This window comes from Dromaius novaehollandiae, chromosome 9 (genome assembly GCF_036370855.1).
Source record: "Dromaius novaehollandiae isolate bDroNov1 chromosome 9, bDroNov1.hap1, whole genome shotgun sequence".
NCBI lineage: Eukaryota > Metazoa > Chordata > Aves > Casuariiformes > Dromaiidae > Dromaius > Dromaius novaehollandiae.
Genome location: NC_088106.1, coordinates 18505245 through 18519738, shown reverse-complemented (window position 1 = coordinate 18519738; position 14494 = coordinate 18505245). Strand labels below are relative to the sequence as shown.

At 37.8% G+C, this 14494-nt stretch overlaps 1 long non-coding RNA gene across 1 annotated transcript; it reads right to left on the bottom strand.

Annotated features, from left to right (window-relative positions):
• Window positions 1–10097: 10097 nt before the first annotated feature.
• LOC135329170 (uncharacterized) lies at window positions 10098–14338 on the bottom strand. Its single transcript, XR_010390497.1, has 3 exons — window positions 13556–14338; window positions 11972–12137; window positions 10098–11116 (listed from the first exon to the last, which is right to left on the bottom strand). It is a non-coding gene; the product is annotated as an uncharacterized LOC135329170 (long non-coding RNA).
• Window positions 14339–14494: the final 156 nt, after the last annotated feature.

Sequence of the window (14494 nt, the reverse complement as noted above, 5' to 3'; positions counted from 1 at the left end):
TACAAAGCAAATAGAAAAGTCAATGCGATGTTATTAATGGGGGAGGAGAGATTTATGTTTTAAGCAATCCACAAAAATGTTGTTTTTGTAAGTAGCACTTCTTTCTTTTTTCCTCCTACTCTTTTTAACATAATCTGTTCCATACTGGGGAAAAATGGACTTTTTTATAGAAAAGTCAGAAAGTTTAAGAAATCTTAAAGGAAAATATAAAAAAAGTTTGAAATGAAGCAACCTTTGAACTGTATTTTTCAGTCTTGCTACTCTTGAGAAACTGGGCAACATCTTACAGTCAACTAATGGTAGTACATGTCTAGAACAAAGAAACTGGGACTTGGTCCCATCCTTCTCTCATGAAGAGGCAGAAATGATTTCCTGTGGGACAGTTTTTCTGTGTTATGAGAAAACTCACATAAGAAAGGTGACAAATTTAGCTAATATGTAGAACCAAGGAAAAACTGAGCCCCTCAGTACTGAGACTAGTATTGAGATAAAGTGGGAGGAGGCAGCGTCATTCAAATGTGTGGAGCCTGTAAACTGAGAGAAAATATTGTGCAAAAACATGCAGGTGTTAGAGGAGGTTCAGAGAAGTGGCTTTTTTTTCCCCTTCCTCTTTAGACCTAGCATAACTAGCTCTTTCTTTTTCAGAGTAATTGACCTCTGGCATGAGAAAGTCAGAGTAAAATTTAATAATCAGAAAAAATAATTATATAATTGAAGAGATGAAGTCTGTTCTTTCTTCCAAAGCACAGATCTGGGACATGAAGAACTGAATTCCTTGCCTCACACTTCCCGTAGGGATCATATCAATTACCTGTTGTTGCGAGGTTTAATTTACTGCGGTTCCTAAGGACTTAGGGATCCCTGGGTAGTCACTATACAAGCGCTCAGCAGTATTATGAGTTGCCAAGTAATTCAGGGCATTTCCCTAGGGGAACGTGTCCAGGTACAGGGGCTGTTCTATGATTAATATTCTGAGGCCGACATGCACAATCTTTTTATTTGAATATACTATTGCAGGAAAGCTGACAATGGCTATACCTTTCCTTTCAATTTTAGTCCCTATTTCAATCCCATTTAGACAATTAATGTCTTGTTTTGCTACAGTATGGAGAGGACCATATGGGCCTCCATTTTTAAGTTACTTCCACAGTGCACAGAGGTTTCTGTGGGAGAATAGTAAGTCTGTAAATGCAGAATCACCAAAAGCTGAGATCTTGCCAATAATGCAGGCAGAATAGTAAAGGATTACAGTGTCATACCAAAAAACATCTGCTCAGATATGGTGCTTGTCACTTCTGCAAAACTATGACATATGTTTGGAATCTTCTGGGAGATTAGAAAAACCTATGCTATAATCAGTGCTTTGGGTGCTGTTTTCATTTGCACTGTAAATCTGAAGTAAAAATTGCCTTTGCTTCAGTTTAAGACAGAGTAGGTAAAACAATCACATCAAATAGCTTTCTCTAATTTTTGAGAATTGTTTTGTACTCCTACAGTCACACTGTAGGAGTACAAAATTCTAGTTGTTAAATGTGTATACACACAATTTGTTTGTGTACCTGTATAGTGTGAAATAAATATTGACTCCACTGAATAATACCGTATCAAAAATAACTGCAACTAAAGACCTTAGTTAACTTGACCACTGAATAGCTCACTGAGGAAGATGCAATCAAGAACACCATTTAGAGCCACATGTAAATAAATGTGGTAAAAATGATGGACCCTTTCTATGAGTAGGTATTTTTCAGAACTGCAGATCTGGCTATTCAGCATATCTCTATATGTTGCTGCTCTCATTACATCAACTGTGCAGCCTGATTTTCCTTGTAGCATTACCATCTGGGGAAAAAAAGAATTTCAACAGTAACTGAAGCATTGAGCCAGAGCTTTCAAAAGCTGATTAAAAGAAAATAGTGTCACAGTGAGCTGGTTCACTGGCCTTTCCCTACTGGAGACCTAAATTTGAATTCTAAGTTGGGTCACAAATGAAAGAGTAATTTTATGCCAGTCTCAGTTTGTAGCATCACAACATTACCACACACTTTAGCATCATTCAGAATGATATCAAGTCAAAGCTGCAAAGACATACATCTTTGCCTTGGTAGTGAGATGCACTGATAGTGTTGCTTGGGAATATTTATGCAGCACTTCTGTATGATGCTTCACTCTTAGTGCTTCACTTACTGAAAGCAGATTCTCATCTCTCCTGTATCTGAGGAAACGAGATCACAGTTTGGCCCCATAACACCGAAACAGCTCATTTGTTACCTAGCTTGATACTCCATTAAGAACCAATATACCAACCAGTCACAAATATTATTCATTCCCTAATTTTTCTTTTAATCCTGCTCTGCTTTCAACTGTCTTGCAAAGGATTGAAACTGTGCAGCACTTGTAATGTTGTAGAATTTTCCTGCATGGAAATATAATTACATCTTTAGGTTTGGCACTGTGAAACATTTGCATCTGGCAACAGTAATTCTAATACCTACAGATAGATTGCATAAAGCTAACTACGCTACTGAAAATTGACAGGGCTTGCAATTATGCCATCACTAGATCTGCAAAAGCAGAGCAGGGAAACAGCATTTGTAAGACTTCTTTGTGCCAGATGGTACATCATGTCAGAAAAATCTATTTGAGCACTTGTGTTCTTGCATTATAACCAGCAGATTGTCAGCTGGAGTAAAGTACAGAAAGTACGTAACTTAACTGACCTTGTCTCAGTAGAAATTGATTCAGAATCGGAAGATGAAACTACTGATGCTTTGACTTGGGGAGGCCATTTTCTTTATTCTTATCTGTCTCATACAAGATATATTACTGATTGATACAGCAGCAGAACTGCTGCAAAACTTGCTCTGAAATGTGAATGGTCTGTCAACTTGAAAGGTATGGCATTTTAATAAAATAATGCTTTCTAATACTGCTTCTCAAACCTGTGACCTCAGATATCTAGAAGTAAGTTTCTTTGGATTCCAAATTACAAAATATAGCTCTGTTCATTTTCAGGGCTACAAGCTGGAAACCATATCTTTTCAGATTGTGATTTTGAAGTCAAACTTCAGACACAAAATCAGGCTGCTCTATAATTGATCAGCAAACCACTCCAGTGTGAAGATGCAAAGCACGTTGTTCCCTAACACAGTGTACTGGCAGGCACCAGCCATTCAGTCATCTTCAGATTCCTTCAGTGACTCAGTCAATTACAAAACATCAGGTAGGATGCTCACAGGGAAACTCTGAGAACCTTCAGGACTGGATAGATGTGGGGGGAAAAAAGCAGCTCTCAATCTCTGCCCATAAGCACAGCTTTTTGGGCTGCATGCTCTTTATCATGTAACACAGAAAGATGCTCAGACTGTCCACTATTATCATGGCTGCACCTTGGTAAAGCTCTAGCAGAGTCCTACCTTGAATTCAGCAAAAGTTTGTTGAACCCAAGATATTGGTTCATTGAGTCTAAAATATTTCATATGAAATGTTTTCTGTATAAACAGTAACATATATTTTTATGGAACCTAGTCCAAGAAAGTGGGGTTCCCTTTCAAGCCAATCACTAATGTTTGCTCTTGTGAACTTCTCATTTTTCAGCCAAAACCTGTGAAAAATTGCATTTGTAATAAATGAAATAAGTAATACTACTTTAATTGTATTCTTTCCTAGTTTATTGTAGTGCTTTAATTTTAAAAAATTAGACTGTTGCCTTCCAGGAAGTATGGGGCACCTTTTTATTTTTGTATCTTACTGGTTATGACTGGAATAACACTACAAACCATTTTTAAGCAGCCTTTTAGTCTGGCAAAAGTTGAAGGTCAATGCAACTTATAACAGCAACCCTGAGGAATGGCTTTCTCTTGAATAGGAGGCTGCTAAACAGAAAAAAAATAAATTCAGCAACTGCTATCCAGCTTTAAACCTCTAACTTTTTGGTACTTTAGAGTACAAAAAAAAGAAAAAAGTATTTATTAGAATAGTCAGAAACTGCAAAATATGTATTACTGGCAACTGTCTTCATTGCTGTCCAAATGTTTCACCATGTCAAGCAATTTTCCTTTCATTTTTATTTTAGTAAGCAGTTAATAAGTGAATAAATGTCTTTTTTTAATATTTGTATGTCTTGGACCTCTATACTTTTCCCAGTTAATGAATGTCTAGATCAAGCAGTGAATTAACGTGAAGAAAAAATTAAAACAACCTCCATATCTGCACACTGACATCCTGCAGGCACAGCCAGGCTGAAGGACATTCCTTTCAATCAGTTTTGGGTCTAGTTTATGCTTTCTAGTTGTAATATTTAAACTATAGAAGAGGTCAAATGATTTTAATGGGAACTTTGAACGATATGGTGCACTTGCATGCCAAACCTTTATTTTGATGCAGGTAATTACGTTTTGCTCACTGTCATAGTGCTAAGATGATTTATATATATAAATATATAACCAAAATTCTGTATAGTATTTTGGTTTGCAATTTTGACTATTGTCTAATTTGTGTTCTCAAATTCATTTAAAAAAAAGTCACTAGCCTTTCTGTCCATTATACCCCCAATCCTTTGATTCACATTTATTATAAATGAATTAAAATGCCAGTTTTTTAATTTCTCATCCCATCAGCAGCTTTTTTCTTTAGATCTGTCGTGATTTGCAAATCTGAGCTTACTCATCTCTCTTGTTCTTCCCACCATAATAGATCTATAATATAATCCATATGCCATTTTTTTCACTTTTAGAGTAGTTTCTATTTCTATAGGAGTTCATCTGAAGACTATATAAACCAATGTAAAGTTGTTTTAGAAAGTTTTTCCTTTCCTTGTGATAGGAAGAGATTTCTCTTGTACTGGACAAACACTTTAGGAAGACATTTGTTCCTAGACTAAACTAATCTTCACTGGAAAAGCAGGGACTTTTCACAGCTCCTATATGGTCATAGTGCTGATTCTGGACTAAATAACAGTTTTAAGTCACAGTAAAACCTTACATTCTTTTCTGAATTGTATTTTTGGGAGGCAGGGGAGGGCTAAGTTCTTATGTGGTCAGACATTTCTCTGAAAGTATGACCCTTATAATTTTTAAAAATCCATACCTCTTAGTGTAGTTTGTTATTCTCCAGGTTCTGTTTCTCTAAGTATTCTCTTTTGTATAAGATTCATGAAACTACTTTAGTTTTATCTACCACTATAACATGTTAAAGCCTCATTGTACCTTTTGGGGATGTTTTCCTCTCTGTAAAATCAGAGCTTTTTATAACACTTAGTGTTAAAGGTGAGGAAAATCCCTCAACTTTCTTCAGTAGTGCTGTACTCATTGAGTTGCTGAGCTTTTCCATTCCTTTAAAAAAAAAAAACATTTACTTTCATTTCTTCAACGCATACTTCCTTGATGCTCTTACTCATCAGATATAACTGTTTAAAATGAGGGGTTCACTTATCATTTACACATGGATCTGTGAAGAAGTCACATTGGTGAGCCTGGAACATCGCATTAGTTCTGATGGCAACTGAGATATCTATGACTTCCATTCTGAAATAATGTGGAGAAACCAAGTTGGGAAGAGTTCCCATAGAAAGACAAATATTAGTTATGGAGAGGCATGCAGGCAATTAGTGGATCAGTGTAACACTTCCAAAGTTAAAACCTCAGGAAGCCTAATCTTGGCTGCAACAGTTTTTCTAATTAGAAACCAATTTTAGATCTTCACTTTCTTAGCAAAAATTCTTGAAATGGTGCAGGTACCTGCTCAGATTTCAAAAAAAATCAGAGTCTGAGCTTGTGTTGTTTAAATTAGCTTGTCTACTTGCTTCAAAAAAGAGACTTTTTGAAGCTAAAACTATTTTACCTATTTTCTTACCTTATGCAATGCTGCACAACTAGAGTTCTCTCACCTACTGTTGAGAATCTGGATTGGTTTTAGGAAATGTATTGCTTTGTACAAATGTAGTTCATCACCATTTCTAATGTTAATGAAAAGATCAATTTTTATACTAATCTATCTTTGACTTCTGTCCTTCTTCACCATTTGTTTTCTTTTGTTGTTTGTGGTGAGTGTTCTTTTATTCAGCCTTGATTATAATTACTTATTATACAGGTTGCAGTGGATTAGAGCAGTTCTAGTTAAAGACACAATTATACTGACAGCCCTACTAAGACCTTTTGGAGATGAAAAGTGGGACCTTTCACTACTTTTTTTACTTTTATTATTATTTGTTCAAGGCTTGCTTTTCTTATTATTGAGGCAAACCTTTTGACATTCAATAGATTCTTTTCAGTAAAATCTGTATTTAGGAAAGTAAGAAAGAATAAAAAACTTACTGGGCCAAACTCTTGGACTGTTTTAACTTGGGCAGGCTCCCAAGGACAAATTCTTTGGGTTATTATTGCCTTATTCACAAAGGGCAACATTACAGGGAATGTTGCATACTACTTTTCAGCTCTAGGCCAAAATCCTTTGTTAGGACCTCTACAGTGCAGAGACACGAAGATAGTTAAGTATTTTTGACTGATTTGATAGATGTGTTCTTCATTCTATTAAATCAAGCCATTCAGGCGACACTGGAGAGGAATGCTTACTGTTGTTTTCAATTCTGAAGGAACTAAGGTTTTGTAAGAGGTGCTCAACACTTCTGAACATGCCAGAACTTCAAGCAAGTATTTTTGCTAGCAAAAATGTGTCTCCACAGTTAGATGGCATTGAAACACAGATTTTGAGAATCTAAGGTTTGAATTTATTTACCAGTTCCTACCTGCTTTATATCTTTTGTGCTTCTAACCCTTAATTTTTAAGCCTATTTATACAGTAAAATCTGACTTTATTTTTCGTATTTTAATCTCTGTACTAAAACTTAATTCCTGTTATCATCATTGTTTAGAATCATATTGGTAGTTACTACCACTTTCATTAACTGTCATAAATTGTTTTAGCCCATACTTTTATGAAAGTTAGTGAATTTTATTTCATTTCTGTTTTCCCTTTGAATACAGTTATTTATTCATCTGCCAGGTGGAGCTTTAAGATCATTTTTGCAGCAATAGCACATTCAAAGCATTTAGTTTGCTCCAAGATTTCATAAGTAAGCTTAAGATATATTCAAAAAGGAACAGAAAAAAAATCAACTATTAAAAAAGTAGCATTCTCTGTGGCAGTAATTTCTCAGTCAAGTTCTGCATTTCATTATTGTGATGAAAAGAGTAGTTTTCAGAGTCAACAACTCTTTCTTTGCTACTTCCAGTATGATTTAATTTTAATGAGCTCGGTTATTTCATTTTATGTTTCCTACTTCTGAAAGTTCACAAAAGGCAGTTAAGAGAAGTTTTACATCCTTTAGAAGATTCATCCCAGTGCCAGGAAACTTTCAATTGGGTTATAAAAAATGCGTCAAGATCTGCCAAGAACTTTCAAGTATTTGCATTTATTTCATGTTGAAAAACCAAACATAGCAAGACTAAATACCTTACTTTTGTTTCATAATTTGAAAGGCAATACTGTTTACAGGGTATGGGCTTAAGGACAAGCCTATTGGGTAATACCAGAGATCCACGTCATAGCCATAAAGTGGATGCCTATGGAGAAATAAGAATAGGGTGGACATATACTTTTCCCTAATACTTCTGCAGACTCTTTGTACCCGAGTAATACTTTTCAACGCAAAGACTTCCCAAGTCAGATACAGTTTGTGTACTTAGCCTTAATGTGATTCTCTTCTGTGAATTTGTCCAGTCTTCCTTAGAACCAGTATAAACTCTGAATGTCCACAACATCTTTTGGCAAGGAGTTCTACAGGTCTTCTACAGTACTACATTACTTATTTTATTGCTTTGAAACTGGAACCCACTAGCTCCATTTGAGTTTTTTGTATTGGTTGTTGTAGTTCTTCCACCAGAAAAGATGATGAAAACTGATCTGCATCCACCCTTTCCATTACACTCACACCTTTATACTTTTATCGTATCCCCCCAAGATATCTTTTTCCCAAACTGAGCAGTCCTAGTTTATTTAATCACTCCTAGTACGAAAGCTATATATTGTTCATCCTTGAGCTGTTCTTGGAACCTTTTTGGGTTCTAGTTTATGCCTTTTGATATAATAAATAAGACGACCAGCATGCAGAACCATAACACTGGATTTTGATTCTTTTGACCCTTTTGTATGCCAAGTTATACTTAACTTCTATAAATAATAGAGATTTCAATCTGATTTATAATCTTGCTGTGTTTCACTTCCCTCATCTCTGAAGCACAGATAACATAAAATACTTTTCTCACAAGATTGTTAAGGAGATTAGTGTGCTTATTTTACTCTTAGTAGCATAAGGAACAGGCTTTGTATTTCCTCTGCCTGCTGAACCAAGAGACAACTGCTTAGGAAGTGGCTAAATGGCATAGCAGAATAGCATAGCTCAGTTCTAAAGACATCTCTGAAAGTGTAAGACAGAGCATAGTGTAGAACTGGAGAACAAATGACTGGATTTTTCAGTCATTAGCATATGGGACATTTCAAAAGGAAAAAAAAACCCTATTGGAACAGAAGCCCCAATTATATATTCCTCCTGGAAAGGGTTTCATGGGAAGAAAACCTCTTCATAGCTATTGACTTCAATTACAATAAAAAATCATATTATATTCCTAATAAATGTATTTTCTGAAACTGAATTATTGGAGTATCTTCTAATTTTTTGAACACAACAAAACAGTATAGAACTGACTTTTTGTTCTCATTTGTGCAGTAATTTTTCATTGCACAAATTCACATTAAAGCTAAGGCTTTAGCTAATCTTCAACAATCATAACATAACAAAATACTTAGTAGGATTCCTCTGCAAAAGGAAACAAACTTGTATATCATAAAATGAAAAAACCCCACATTTCTGATAAATGAAGGTATAATAATGAACCAAATATTTAAAATAATTAAAAGATACTAATATAATCCAAGGTTGAGCCCTGTCTTACAAATACTGATGCACATAATTTTAGGCAATGAAAAATCCATCTGAAGTTGGTGGGACTCCTTATGTGTTTATAGCAGAACTTATATATATACAGCCTGCTACACCTTGTTATGGAAACAGAACATTGTTTATTTTGCTTGTTATGTATGTATATGTATGTATTTACAACTCTAATAATATTTTATACACAAAATAAATTAACATGGGAGTGTACCACAGAATACTTGCTTGATTAGTTCTAGTCTGAATATAAAATAAAAATGCAGGTTAGCTTTTAAAATTATTATGGCTCAGAATATTAAATATCTGTTTCCTGATTTGTTTATAGATGTAATATTTTGAATACTGCACAGATTTCAGTCGTATTTTGAAGTAACCTAAACCATTAAAAAAACCCCAACCTTTTGATGCATTTCATTGAACTGTAAAATATGAAAGACTAAAGAAACCTAGCCCACAGATTGGCTTCATTTGACATTAAGCATGTAGCTTTTGAAATGTTGGCATCTTTTTTTAAAGGTTAAATGCATTAAAATTAAAAGAAGAGACATTGTCATCTTTAACGTGTATATGCAACAGCAATGAAAAGCAAGCAGCTGCTTTTGTGAATCAGTTACCATAGTAATACATTCCCATAGTCACTTAGAGATCTTAGAGATTCATTTATATTAATAGCAGCTTTAGTAAAGAAGAATATAAGAGTTGCCAGTAGCATTCATGTGGTTTCCTGTATTACCGACTTTCGCTGTTTACAGTAGGATAGCTTTTTATTAACAGATGGCCAGTCATCACTGCTGGGGCATAATAGAGTAAATTACAGAGTTGGTTCTCAGTCCCTTTCTGATGCTGAATAATTACTTCTAAATAATCCTCTGAAATCAGTAACATCAGGCCCAGGACAACTCACTAGGGGTCCAAGTCAATGTACAAGTTAAATAATCTTCTATTAATGTCACTAGGGTCTGATCGAGTTTGTACTTATATAAAAGGATACACCAAAAAGGTTAACTTTCAGTACTCCACAATTTCCACACCATGAAAATTCTGATTAGTATAAAGGAAAACCTGCAGACTGATCCTTAAGTGGTACATAGGAAGCAAAAATAATAATAAAATAAAACTCCAAGCAGACACACCTGAAAACCCACATGTTAAGCAAAGGACATATTTTAATAACAGAATTTATAATACTTGCATGTAAAACTAACTGTACTAAATCAAGACACAGATAAATGTAGAGAAATTTTTGCAATGAAAGAAAAGATCTTATGGCTTTTATGGGAACACTATTGTGTAAAGTTTGAAGATGAAAGCAAATAATTATTTTCATTGAGAGGTTTCAGAATTCCCACCAGAAATCAATTAAATAGACTTCACACAATAACATAGCCATTGACACCTTATCGTTGCACCAATATAAAGAATGTACTGCAGGAAATCAGAATAAAAATAGACAATGACTTTCAAGGACAAAAATAATGATCTTCCTTGAGTTACACTTGAAGATATGAGGAAAGAGAAAGGACAACTTAAAAATGCTTTTGCATATTTTGATATTCAAGCTCAGTGCTATAATCAGCAAATGTGTGTATCATGATGATAAAGCACATTTGCTGAGATGTTGATTCAGCAAAATAACTTATAACGTTATTCAGCTCTTCAAAGTGTGTAATACTTAGACAGCAATTAACAAGAAAAAGAAACTGAGGAAAAATGCCAAACTGTTCAAGGCAAAAATTCTACAGAACCAATATTTTATGTGATGCTGCTTCATATACAATATGTTGCACACATGAAATTCAACCCAATTAAAAATTTGGTGATTATAGAAAAGGTAACCTTGTTGCTTATTTTTCATTTGTTTGTTCTCTAAGCAGAATTTAATATCATACATAGGTGACTAAGACATAAATTTATGGAATTGTTGATTGGTTAAAGAAGGACGCTGCCTGACTTATCCATTTTCCAAATGATAAATTAGCTCTGAACACCTTTGACGTGATTTTTTCCAGAACCACATACTGATTTCACTTTGCAGAGCAGTAAGTGGTACAATACAGTAAAATAGATTTTGAACCAGCTGAAGGTAGAACACAGAACAGATATATGGACAGACAGATTAGACAGACCACCATAGATCCAGATTTCTTCAGATATGGCCTCTTTCTGTCAAGAGATCCAATTTGAAAGATGTTTGAGGATATTGGACATTTGTCCCAATCTGTGGATATCCCCCAGTCTAATCAGGCAGAATATTCACAAATGTCATGCATTCACATTGCAGCCATGCTCATTCATATGATTCACGCTGAGGCACATGAACAGAAATATATAAGTTCTGATTATAGGGGTCCAGAACTCGCAACAATTGCTCTTCTGGGCATGTTTTTTCAGACAGAAACTTGCACATAAGTTACTTCTGGTTAAAGTAACAATGACCCCTATTCTGAAAGTAACGATTATGTGGTTGAATGTGGGAATAAGTCTTTAGAGACAATTTAAAAGAAAGGACACTCCAGACTATATCCCAGTATCTGCGAGGATTTGGAGATAGCTGTGATTTTGGAAAGCTGCTCATTCTGTATGTAAATGTCTGTATAGAAGAGCTCAGAGTAAAGTACCATAGTAAGCTAACGGGTTTGTTAGCAGACCTTTACATAGAGTTGCTGGATATCTTTTCATTCTAAAATACTTAAGTTAGAACAGAGGTAATTGTTTGTTTTCCCATTAAGGAGAGAAAGGCTTGGATCTCTCCAAGTCTGCTTTCAAAATATTGCACAACATGAAGTGATCTAGTATAAGACATCTCCCTAGCCATAAGGTTTGTGAGGCCTACTGACATCTCTGAAAACTGTGGGAGTATATGTTTGCCTACATCAAAGGTCCATACATAACTTGACCACAAGCGTGTTAGGGGAGATGTAAAAAACTCATGCTGTATGTTAGCATGACACTTCATAATATATAGAAAACTGAGACCTTACTGCTCACCTACTGCAAAAAGAGACTTGTGTAACTAACCTGCTATGCATCAGAGAACTTCATGCCTTTGCTGTCCACTGATGGTCTGTATTTTCATTCCAGTCACTGGAATCTTTGATGAATTACATTGTCATATATAATGAAGTCTTCACAGGAAAACTACCGTAGTTTACTTTGACGCTTAGTGAGAAGAAAGAAGGCAACTCTAGAAAAACAAATTGGAAATGCAGATATTGTAGTACATTATCTAGCTTATTGTGCATTCTCTTGTACCTTCAAATGGATTTCCCTTTCCCCTGGAAATGGATCACTCACAACTCATGCTTTTCAAGAGTTACAAGCTACGTGCATCATTCTTGCAGTATTAACAATTTTGGCTTAGGTGCTCTCCCTCCTTTGCTTTCACTTACTAATGCTAACTCAATTTTTTTTTCACTTTTCAGTCCTCCAAATGAAACCAGTTGCATCTCTCTTTCAGTCTCCTCCTTTGCTTCTTAAGGCCAGATCTGTAAATCTATGAAGCCAAATTACAGCCACATTGTATAAAGAGGCACCCTTCATTTTATCCCTCAGTTACAAACCCCCAAATCTCCTATGTATAATAATGAAACCAGCAACTTCATATATCTCAGAACAAGTTTTCTGATTTGTTTAGAAACAGCACATGTATTCATTTATTTATGGATTTGCAATATCATATGCCCCAAGAGCACGACAGTGTTGGAAAAGCTTATCAGTTAAACTATTTAAAATATTTTGTACTTTAAAATGCACATTTGCATTTAGTAAGGATTAAAATATTCTGCTGATGTCCAGAAGGCTCAAGCTGTTTCCCTGTAATTGAGCAAATGAAGACGCTTGAGAAATAAGAATCAAGAGCAATGTAGAAAGTAAACATTAATTCAATACATTTATTTATATTTGTATTTGTTAGTGACTTAATAAACAAGGAATACATAATGTTAGATTAAAAAACACTACCAGCATGTAAAGAAGAAAGCGTATGTTTGGCTACGGAGTTTGGAGTTTATGTCCTGAAGAATGAGTTCAGCTTTCAGGATCTATTATATGAAATGTGGCTCCAAATGTTCTGCCCACTGTGAGGACTTCAGATTGTGTAGATAATAGCTATACATGTATTTGTTATGTATGTATAATTATTTCCTAATAAAATTAGTGGTTCATAGAAAAGGACTTGTTGATTGGATGGTTTGACCCTACATACAGCATTTAATACGGCATGTTGAGCGAGATATGGCCATGCCTGATCTGCAAACACAAGTTGCAAGTTCGCTGTCCACGTTCAACAGAATAACAAAATCTCTGTATGATGGACGCTCTGGAAGCTGTTTTTACATATACAAATGTCAAAACATAGTATATAGGAGGTTAAGCACATGCTAATGTAAAAACAAACGTCCTTCCAATTTTCTAGACACTAAACACTTAAATCTATATACCAAGGAAATGACATAACCTTAAATTATTCACTTTGCTGCACTTCTCCCAACAGCCCTATCCCTACCGGACTTTTGAGGATGAACAGGGCATTACGTAGGACTTCTGTAACTTGGGAGAATACAGGCTCATTTTAAGAAAATCAGTATTGAAAGAGATTTTTACCTTTTTGCCTTCTTAATCTCTTTTCCTCTGTTTTGTGTTACTTTTACGGAATGGCTGGTACCCTGCGGCCCGCACCGGCATCGCCAGCGTGCCGTGGCGGCGAAGGGGGCCCGGCAGCCGGCCGGGCTTTCTCCTCCCGCCCCAGCAGGGCTGCGCCGCGGGCTCTGCCCCGCGCCAGGGCGGGCTGGAGGCAGCACAGGGCACCGGCCGCGCTGCTCCCGCGATAAACCCGCGGCGCTGCAACTGGAAGCAGGGAAACCAGTCCCGCGGCCCCGGCACCAGGCGCTCGGCTCCGGTCCCTCGCCGGCTCCGGCCGGAGGCGTGTCGGGGAGCGGCCGCTTAGCGGCAGCTCTGAGTCGCGCCGGCCCTGGCGCCGTGCCCGTCCCGGCGCCGTCCCCGTCCCCGTCCCCACCGGGCCAGGTGACTACGGCAGCGCGCGGAGGGCGGGCGGCGCGCACCCGCGGCGGCCCTGTCAGCCGCAGGCCCCGGCTGGAGCGTGGGGGGCGGCCAGGGTCGGGCGGCGGGATGGAAACCGCACCGGCGGCGGCACGGGCGGGCAGCGATGGGCCCCGTCGGCCCGGGACGGTCTTGGGCGGGCTCCCCTCTGCCGGCGGCCAGGGACCCCCCCGTCCCCGGGGGCTCTGGGGCAGAAGGGAGACAACATGGCGGCCGCGGCTGCCGACCCCTCCGCCCTGCCGGCGGCGGCACGGGAGCCCGGCGTGAGGCGGGGGCAGGAGAGGGCCCGTCGCCCCCCCCCCGCTGCCCGCTGCCCGCCTCCCGCCCCGCCCTCTCCGCAGCGCGCGCGCACGGGCCTCGCCCAGCCCCGCCCCTCCGCTTGCATCGCGCGCGTGGCGCCCCCGGCCCCTCCCGCCCCGCGCCGGGGGGAAGGCGGGCCGCGCGCGACCGCCCCGCATCACATGCCGCCAGCTGCGCCGGCCG